Here is a 10369-nt window from a genome sequence, read left to right on the forward strand (position 1 = left end):
CCCCGCTATTCTCAGGCCCGGATGGGCCGAAGTACCGACGGCGTGACCCCAGTTCACGCCGTCACCTTTCACACCTGCTATTTAAAGTCGTCAGCCAGTCGTGCTGGCTGACGCTGACCAGTGAGGAGGTGAGCGGACTGTCCCGCAGCTCCTGGAGACAGGGTCGGCTTCCCCGAGAAGGCTGCGGCCAACGGGGGATGAGGGAGAGTGTGCAGGTGGGAGGGGGTTGAGGGAGAGTGTGCAGGTGGGAGGGGGGTGAGGGAGAGTGTGCAGGTGGGAGGGGGGGTGAGGGAGAGTGTGCAGGTGGGAGGGGGGTGAGAGAGAGTGTGCAGGTGGGAGGGGGGTGAGGGAGAGTGCGCAGGTGGGAGGGGGATGAGGGAGAGTGCGCAGGTGGGAGGGCGGTGAGGGAGAGTGTGCAGGTGGGAGGGGGGTGAGGGCGAGTGCACAAGAGGGAGGGGGGTGAGGGAGAGTGCGCAGGTGGGAGGGGGGTGAGGGAGAGTGCGCAGGTGGGAGGGGGATGAGGGAGAGTGCGCAGGTGGGAGGGGGGTGAGGGAGAGTGTGCAGGTGGGAGGGGGTGAGGGAGAGTGTGCAGGTGGGAGGGGGGTGAGGGAGAGTGTGCAGGTGGGAGGGAGGGTTAGGGAGAGTGTGCAGGTGGGAGGGGGGGATGAGGGAGAGTGTGCAGGTGGGAGGGGGGATGAGGGAGAGTGTGCAGGTGGGAGGGGGGTGAGGGAGAGTGTGGATGGTATCGTCCATCCGCGGATGCAACATGTCAGCCGCCCTGATATGGCAGGACGGTGACGAGGACACGGCCGCAGGGTGCGTGTGGCTGATGGGCACAGGCGACTGGCACACTGGGAGGAGTATGGTGTGAACTGACCGTTGGACGCTGACAGTGACCAGGTGTTAGGCTGGCTGCGTACCTGCAGCGCGACCATCCCACCGGGGCACACAGGTATCCCATGCAACCCGGCTGGCGAGGTGTGGAAGAACCTCCGTGTAACATGTCGTTTCTCTGCCCCCCACCACCCTCCTGCAGGTCACCATGTATGCCAACCAGACAGTGATGTTCACTGCCGTGGTTGGAGCCGCAGCTCTGGAGTTTGCCATCTGGCAGCGTAGAGTCAGACAGCCCACAGTGGCTGCACATGCAGCGGTTGCCGGTGCAGCAAAGGGGATGGCCACGGAGTGGCCCGTCGTCGCCGCGCAGGCCGCAGGCGCTCAGGACCCGAATGTACAGGGGGAGGCCGAGGGAAACATTGACCCCCTGGCGGCGAGGAATGCAGAGGAAGTGCTTGGGAGGGAGCAGGAGGAGGAGGAGGAGCAGGAGGATCCACTGATGGTGGTGCCAGGGCGCCACAGGCGTCCAGCAAGGCCGAGGGTGTACCGTGACAGAATGTCGTTCTAGGCCCTACCGGACATCACATGCAGGAGGAGACTACCGTTCAGCAGGGAGACGGTCGCACATATATGCCACCTCGTGGCGCACCTCGCACCACTTGGAACTGGTGGAGGACACGCGATACCAGTCTTTGTCAAGCTGACGGTGGCCCTAAACCTTTATGCGACCGGTTCCTTCCAGGCGCCAAGTGGGGACCTCTCCGGGATATCACAGGCATCGGTTCACAGGTGCATCAGGGCCGTCACTGACGCCTTGTACGCCATCGCGGACAGGTACATAAAATTCCCCGAGGACCGAGCACAGCAGGAAGCACGGGCGCGTGGATTCGCCAAGGTGGCCGGGATACCGATGGTCCAGGGTGTCATCGATGGCGTGCACGTCCCCATGCACCCGCCTGCAGACAACAGGGAAGTGTTCATGAACAGAAAGGGTGCATATACCATGAACATTCAGGTGGTGTGCGACCCCCACATGAAGATCATGCACGTGTGTGCAAAGTTCCCCGGGAGCGTGCATGACGCCTACATTCTGGCACAGTCGTTCATCCCCGCAATGTTCGATGGATGCCCCCCCCCCAGCTGAGGGGTTGGTTGCTGGGCGACAGGGGCTATCCGTTGAGGTCATGGCTGATGACACCAATACGGAGGCCTCAGACCAACGTGGAGAGCCTATACAACAAGGCCCATGCAGCAACCAGGGGTGTGGTGGAGCGGTGCTTCGGCCTGCTGAAGATGCGATTCAGAGGCCTGGACTGCTCCGGAGGGGCCCTGCAGTACCAGCCCGACAGGGTCGGTCGCATAGTTGTGGTCTGCTGTGCGCTGCACAACATAGCCATGCAGAGGGGAGATGACCTGGTGGAGGAGTCGGAGGGAGGACCCGAAGGCACCGGAGCCAACGCAAACGAGGGGGATGGGGGAAGAGGAGGATGCAGAGGAGGAGGATGATGGGGCGTATGAGGGTGGGGGGAGGGGCGCAGGACACAGACGCTGCTCGGGTGCTGGTTACGTCCAGGAGGCTGCACGACGGCACCGCCGCAGACAGCGCGCACGCGACGCGTTGGTGGCCGCACGGTTCACGCACTGTGGGGGTGGGATTCGCTGAACAATGCCACTTGCACCGTCACTCCTGCACACGGGCACCACACAGCACCCCCCCCCACCCCCGCACCGTGTTCACGGTACCAATTCCACATCACCTTACCATTGCGGCACAATGGGATTGCACAACAGTGATGATTGGGGAAGCGGGTGTGATCAGTGCCATGTTGAATGATGACGGCCCGCTCTGCGATGAGCTGTGTGCTCAGATTCGCCAGCCGAGGTCTGACTCATGGCTATAGCTGAACCATGCACTCCGGTGGCCAGAGCCTTTGTGACGGATATTTCACCACATGCCCGTGTGGGGTGGCTGGCGTCGGTGTGCCGAGGCCAACGGTGTCCGATTATGGGAGGCAGGGGGGAAACGGTCAGCACATCTGGAACAGACCTTGAACCGCTCGTATACCACTATGCCACTCAGTCACCCTCACGAGCCCCCTGGCACCGGACATAGCACAGAGTATTACAAGTCAAATTCAACAGTGAGTTTATTTTTTATGACGCACCGCCTGCTCCTGAACGCGGATGGACTCCTCCAACTGCGTGTGCAGGTCCTGGAAGATGGCCCTCAGCCCGTTATTCAGTCCCTGGGTGTCCACATGCATAAGTTGTCCGGGTGGGTCAAGTACATCCAGGAACCCGGGGACCGTCTGGGTGGCAGCTGTTTGCTGGGCCTGGGCTGCCCTCCGACCGTCCAGCCCCTCGGCTGCTCCAAACTACACCTGCTGTACCGGCTTGGCTGTGGGGTGCGCACCAGACCGTGACCCGGGAGCCTCATCACTTATATGCCCAACCGAGGTGAGTGTCTCTGCGATGGTGTATGGTGTGGGAGACAGCAGTATCGCAAGCTCGAGGTCATCATCCGTTAGGAATTCTGGTCTGTTCTCCTCCCACTCATGGCCCGGCACAAGCTCCATGCCGGCCATGTCGCGCTGACCTCCAGGTGATTCCACCGAGTGTGTGGCCGTGATGTGCGAGTCATCTTCAATGTCTGCCCTGTGCCCCTCACTATTGTCTCGGTAGTGTGAGCGTCCCGGTCCTGCGTCCCATACTGAGAGGTTTCCTCTCCTGTCCGAACGACTGCGTGCGTCCCTGGGTGCACTTGTGGTTGGTGCTGTTCCGCTGTCTCTTGGCCAAGACGTCCCTGGATTTCCGGCGGCTGGCCCTGGAGTACATAAAGCTTCGGGGTTCGTTATACACGGTGTCCCGGGTGTATGGTGGTGGTGGGTGCACAGTGTGAGGGTGGAGGGGATCGAGGCTGCAGTGGGCAATGTGTGAGGGAGACGATGACGGGTTGGGAGGGGGTGAGGACATGCAGGGTTGTCTCACTTGCTTCTGTGCCTCCGAGCTGGCATGCCGCGACCTCCCGGGTGGCGGATCCCACAGTGAGGTCCAGGGCCCTCTGCTCGTGAATGTTTAGGGGGTGCAGCACAGGAGAACCCCCTCCAGTTCTCATACGCTCAAGCTGGTTGTGAGCTGTCTTGTCCTGGGGGGGGGGGGGGGGGGGGAGGGGATAAAGCATCACAATTAGGCGGGTATAATCAGGGTGTGCAGATATAAACTACATTTTTGCTGGTTCACGAGACAGCACGCCATGGCATCACTCCGGGTGGGGTCCCGGGGCTCATGTGGGTCGAGTAAATCGTTGGGCACCCAGACCCCCCAAACCTCCCCTGATGCCCCAATGCCCCCCTGACCCCCCAAATCCCCCCGATGCCCCAATGCCCCCCTGACCCCGCAAACCACCCCTGATGCCCCAACGTCCCCCTGCCCCCCCAAACCAGCCCTGATGCCCCATGCCCCCCTGACCTCCCAAACCCCCCCTGTTGCCCCAACGCCCCCCTGACCCCCCAAACCCCCCCTGATGCCCCAACACCCCCCTGACCCCCCAAACCACCCCTGATGCCTCAACGCCCCCCTGACCCCCCAAGCCCCCCCTGATGCCCCAACGCCCCCCTGACCTCCCAAACCCCCCTGATGCCCCAACGCCCCCCTGACCTCCCAAACCACCCCTGATGCCCCAACGCCCCCCTCACCCTCCCAACCCCCCCTGACCCCCCACCACCTCACTTCCCCCCCTCGTGCCGGGGGGGGGGGGGGCTGGGGGCACCCTCATGGCACTTACCCTCGCAGCCCGAGTGAGGTCGTGCAGCTTCTTACGACACTGCTCCCCCGTCCGGGGGGTCTGCTCCACAGCACTGACAGCGGTGCCAACCTCACGCCAACCGTGCCTCAGAACACTGGATGGCTGGCGATGCCCACGTCTTGGGCAGAGGGTGTCCCTTCTCTGCTCGACCTCATCCAGCAGGGTATCCTGGTCCGTGTCCCGGAACCTCGGTGCGGCTCGTCGGGGCTCAACCATCTCTCTCTCTTCTCCTCCGGGTCCTCTGTGCGCGGATCGCGCCATTTATGACGCACCACTGCGTCATTCGGGCGTCGCGCGGTGACGACGCGGCTTCCGCGAAACGTCCCCCCGAGGTTCTCTCGGCCCCGATCCTAGCCCATTTTCGGGCCCCGAATAGGTCGGGATTGGGGCCGTTTTGCGCCGTCGTGCGTTCACGACGGTGTGGCCACTTCGGCGCGGGAGGGGAGAATCGTGCCCCGTATCTTTGTAGGACTGGTATACATGGCAGGTGCACATAGACATTTAATTAATTTAATGGACATTAGTAAATTATAAGTAATGACCAATGCCTGGATAACAAATCATGTTCTAAGTGACAGACATTTATTTGAACAAATCAGGAGGCTTCAGCTGAGGATTAGTAGCCAATGAGAGTAAATGAGGGATTAGGCCTTGGATATGGATTCTTGAATTCCTGCCTTCCTGAATTCTTGAATCATCTATTTCTTATATTTTTCTTATGCTTTTATGTTTAACGCTTTTCGCTATGTTCTGACCAGTTTATGTGTTATTTGATCTATGTTTCGATTTAGTTCTTATGCAAGTGCATTAAAGTGAATAATTAGCAATCAACTCTTATTTGAAGATAAAATAAGAGATTGCATCATTTGGCAAGCCAGCCAGGAGGACAATGGAGAAGAAACCGACGGCAGTATCGAGGTAAGAGACCCTCACGTCTGAGGCCATTCAGAGTTGGGTGACTCCTTACGAATGAGCCGGGGTGAAATAGCTCAAGCCTAAGATGGTATATATGTATAATACGGCGTTGTAGGTATATATATATTGCAATCTTTTTGACTTGGGCCCGGGGTTAGAAATACTGTTTAGGAGTAGACATTAGCTGGAAAATTCTTGGAAGATGAAAAAAAGATCTGGGAAAGTGAACAGATCCAAACAAGAGAAATCAAGCTTGTATTGTCTAGTCAAGATCATGATTGTAGCTTGCAGTTTGGCAGTGATTCAATTTGAATTCATCAAAACAAGTTACAAGTGAGTTAAGATTTATTTCAAATTTTGTTAAGTACCAAAATTGAAATTGGTTTAAAGGATACAGGAGAATCAATTGGAGCGCAAGAGGCTAACTGTTTCAGTAGGCAATTAATTGATTTTTAAATTGCCCAGAAACTTATGTGTCTAAATTATTCAATATAAGGTTTAAGTGTTGATTTATGGGAACTCAATGACGGCAGTTAAAAGCAGAAATGATTAATTGTTTGAACTTTGCCAGCAAATTAATATGTGGGTGTTTTTAATCATGTTATCGTTAAGGTTTATCTTTATGGGGAATTAACCATGTTTAGTTTTTTTTTTATTACAGACATTTGTGGCATGTTATAATAGCAACAAAAGGACATTGACATTCATTTGTTGTTTTAAAGCATTTGATATGTTTCACTGCTTGTGCGTGAATGATATTCATGTGTAACTGTTTCAAGTAGTGATGGGCAGCACGGTAGCATTGTGGATAGCACAATTGCTTCACAGCTCCTGGGTCCCAGGTTCGATTCCGGCTTGGGTCACTGTCTGTGCGGAGTCTGCACATGCAACCCGTGTGTGCGTGGGTTTCCTCCGGGTGCTCCGGTTTCCTCCCACAGTCCAAAGATGTGCAGGTTAGGTGGATTGGCCATGCTAAATTGCCCTTAGTGTCCAAAATTGCCCTTAGTGTTGGGTGGGGTTACTAAGTTATGGGGATAGGGTGGAGTTGTTGACCTTGGGTAGGATGCTCTTTCCAAGGGCCGGTGCAGACTCGATGGGCCGAATGGCCTCCTTCTGCATTGTAAATTCTATGATTCTATGATTCTGTTGAAATTGTAATCTTTGAGCAAACAGCTAACAAAACAAAACCTGGAGTCATGTTTTTCTGGCCAGAGGATTCCAGGATATTTGTGATCAACATGTGGGAATTTTAATCCGGATACAATTTCACACATGTAAGAGTGAGATAATTTTAATTTAATAGGATCGATTGAAGTTTGGGATATCTAAAAGGATTATAGCCAATCTTGTGTTGGATTGATCTTGAGATAAAACTTCTTGTCAGGTTCAAAAAATAATTATTCCTAAAACAATTGACACAAGGGGCGGGAATCTCTAATCCGATTAGAGATTGGGATAGAATTAAGTAATTGAGGGCAGACAATTGAGACAGGAAATGGGAATTGGAATATTGGGTGCAATTCAGAGTGTCCACGCCACAGTAAATGCCGTTGTGTTTTACGATGCCGTGAACAGGCCACTGCCAGGACTAATTCTGGCCCCTACAGAGGGCCAGCACAACGCTGGAGCGGTTCTCGCCACTCCAGCTGCCGATCCCGGCACGAACTGTGCGGCGTGGGATCTGCGCATGCGCAGTGGCGCCAGCGCCAACGCGCACATGCGCTATGGTGCCGGCGCCAACGCATGCATGCGCAGTGGCCTCCTTCAATGCGCTGGCCCCGACACAACATGCGCAGGGCTACAGGGGCCGGCGCGTAGGAAAGGAGGCCCCCAGCCAAAGAGGCCGGCCCGCCGATTGGTGGGCCCCGGTCGCGGGCCAGGCCACATCGGAGGCCCCCCCGGGGTTGGACCCCCCCCCCCCCCCCCCCCCACAGGCTACCACATGACCCTTCAATGCCGTGGTCCCACTGGCTCAGAGCAGGTTAGAACGGTGCAGAGAATCGTGTGCTGGCATTGGGGCAGCATGGCCGGTCGCGGGGATTCTCCGGTCCGGCTCAGGGCTGGGAGAATCCTGCCCAAGAAGAGAGATAGAAAAATTCTGAGATAGGAATGTAAAGTAGTGATTATTAAAGAAAAGGGCATCCCCTGAGCATGTTTTCTCCCTAGGTCAAAACACAAAGATGTGGTGATGTAATGATGTCCAGTTGAAAACATTTACTCAGCCCCTTTTTTCAAACGAGCAGAGAACTAACCCTTGCCTGTTAACAGCTGAAGATGTATTTATATTTTTTTTACAGGAATTGGGAATTACAAATTTTAAAGTTTGAATGGTCAGCTGTGTTCCGATTAATTAACCCATTTTGCTTCAAGCGGAATGGATCTTTTAAAACAAATATAAATTTAGAGTACCCAATTAATTTTTTTTCCAATTAAGGGGCAATTTAGTGTGTTCAATCCACCTACCTTCCACATCTTTGGGTTGTGGGGGCGAAACCCACGCAAACACGGGGAGAATGTGCAAACTCCACACGGACAGTGACCTAGAGCCGGGATCGAACCTGGGACCTCGGCTGAATGGATCTTTTATGTTTTACTTTCCAGGTAACTGCAAGTGGAACAAGATTTGCAGTTAGCTGGTGTCCATGGACATAAGGACAAAGCCTCTTTTGAAGAAGAGATTCTATAACAAGACAAAGAAGAGTTTAACTGGACATTAATAAAAATCTGAAAGCTAACCACACTGTTGTTTGAATTTGGGACAATTCTGGGATGTAGTAAAGCAATGTAATTAAGCATGTAATTTAAGACAAAGAGCAAGCAATCAAAATGTTACTGCCTGGAATCAAATGGAAATGTTTGATTTCTGTTTAAACATGAAGATATTTTATTGGACTGCCAAGATTTCTCCAGGGCTCATGATTGGGATAGAATTAAGTAATTGAGGGCAGACAATTGAGACAGGAAATGGGAATTGGAATATTGGGTGCAATTCAATGGAATATTACAATCTGGCATTAATATGAAGGGGAAAATCTAGAGGAGGCTAGTAAATTGACAATTAATAACCTTTCTCTTGGTAATGCTTGTGTCCTTTTCTATGCTTTTATTTAAGCGAACAAAGTTTGACACTCTGGCCTTTACAAGGCATCTAGACCATACAAGAAGAGATAAGCAACAACTTTGAGATTTTTTTGATGAGATCACAAAAGATTCAAGAATGTGTGGCATGCCATTGGGGGCACTGCGTGGGTAAGCAAACGAGTTACATGGGAAGTAACTAATAGGCAGGCTTGCCATTATGCATTGAAGAGCAGGCCCCATGCATGAAATGAAATGAAATGAAAATCACTTATTGTCACAAGTAGGCTTCAAATGAAGTTACTGTGAAAAGCCCCTAGTCGCCACATTCCGGCGCCTGTTCGGGAGGCTGTTACGGCACACTACTTCACAAATAACATGGCTGGAAATAGTCAATGGGACCAACAGAGTGAAGCAACATCATTAAATGATCAACGCACTGACACATTCCATAGAGAAACTGACTTAAAATAATTGGGATAGAATCAAACACACTGATACCTGTCGAAATGAGTACAATTGAAGTCAAGGGTTAATCATTTGCATAAGAACAAGTAAGGGCTTGATAGCAAGTAAATCTGAGGAATATCCACAAGATGGATACAGACAATTTGGAGAGCTGGAGACTATTTTAAGTCCATGTATGATGTTATGTTGAATGATATTTGAGTGAGATGATTTGCAAATAGAGAGTGTCAGAGAGAAAAGGGTATCAATCTAATTATTCCGAGATCACATTCAAGTTACAATAGATTATGGAATAAACTGGAATTTAACACTGAGAAGAGAAAACTGGAATCGAAAACAAAAACAAAGAAGTGAATTTTCTCCCTGCACAGATCACCCCACTCAAGGGCTAGAGAAAGAAAGTGACCAAGAATAATAATGAGATAAGGGGTGGAAGAGTGAAAACTGGAAACATATTATATGTTACTCACAAGTTGCAATGACATTTATTTTAGTTTAGTTAACACATATGTATGGCAACTCAATATGATTTTCTGGTCAAATTTCTGATCATGACCTGGTCTTAGCATCACACTCAAAACAATTGACGAGGGAGAAAGAACATATTGTCTTAAGGCAGTGATGTGAGATAATTCAAGTCTTCAAGTGGAATATGGCTTTAACTGAGGATTTGCTCCTGAAGTCTTTCCTCAAAATATCATGTCCATGACTTCTGACAGTATTGGATTATTTCTGCTATGCTTCATAACTTGTCCTATGGTTACAATAGTTGCTCAAAGTAGAAATGTTTCCACACAAGCTGCTTATCAAAGAACCATCTGGTAAAGGCAATCGTGAGAGTCCATCTGTGTTCCCATGAAAGCTTGACTGACGATACTTGATCATGTATATTGGTATTGACAAAAGCAATGGCCACTCCTGTATCCTGCTCGCTGCCATTAAGGTCCAAGAATCATTGTTAGTGGATGATGGTCTGTCAATAAAGTTAATTTCCTCCCATACAGGAATTGGTAGAACTGTTTTATGGCAGAAATGATTCCTAGGGCTTCTTTCTCTATCTGTGTGTAATTTCTTTCAGCCGTATTCAAAAACGCAAAGGCCATCGGCTTCTCTTTACCTATGGGAATTATGTGGGAAACCACCACCCCAACCCCATAACGTGATGCATCACATACCAGTTGCAGGGGTAAATTTGGATCAAAATGTGCCAGAGCTTCTGACTTGAGTAACGTCTCTTTGGCTTGCTCTCTCACATTGATCCATCAA

General features: G+C 51.9%; 1 long non-coding RNA gene across 1 annotated transcript; it reads left to right on the forward strand.

Annotated features, from left to right (window-relative positions):
- Positions 1-5453: 5453 nt before the first annotated feature.
- On the forward strand, positions 5454-10102 carry LOC140392419 (uncharacterized). The gene is made up of 2 exons (XR_011935341.1): positions 5454-5560; positions 8159-10102. It is a non-coding gene; the product is annotated as an uncharacterized lncRNA (long non-coding RNA).
- The last annotated feature ends 267 nt before the right edge of the window (positions 10103-10369 follow it).

The sequence above is a fragment of the Scyliorhinus torazame genome, chromosome 16 (assembly GCF_047496885.1).
Source record: "Scyliorhinus torazame isolate Kashiwa2021f chromosome 16, sScyTor2.1, whole genome shotgun sequence".
NCBI lineage: Eukaryota > Metazoa > Chordata > Chondrichthyes > Carcharhiniformes > Scyliorhinidae > Scyliorhinus > Scyliorhinus torazame.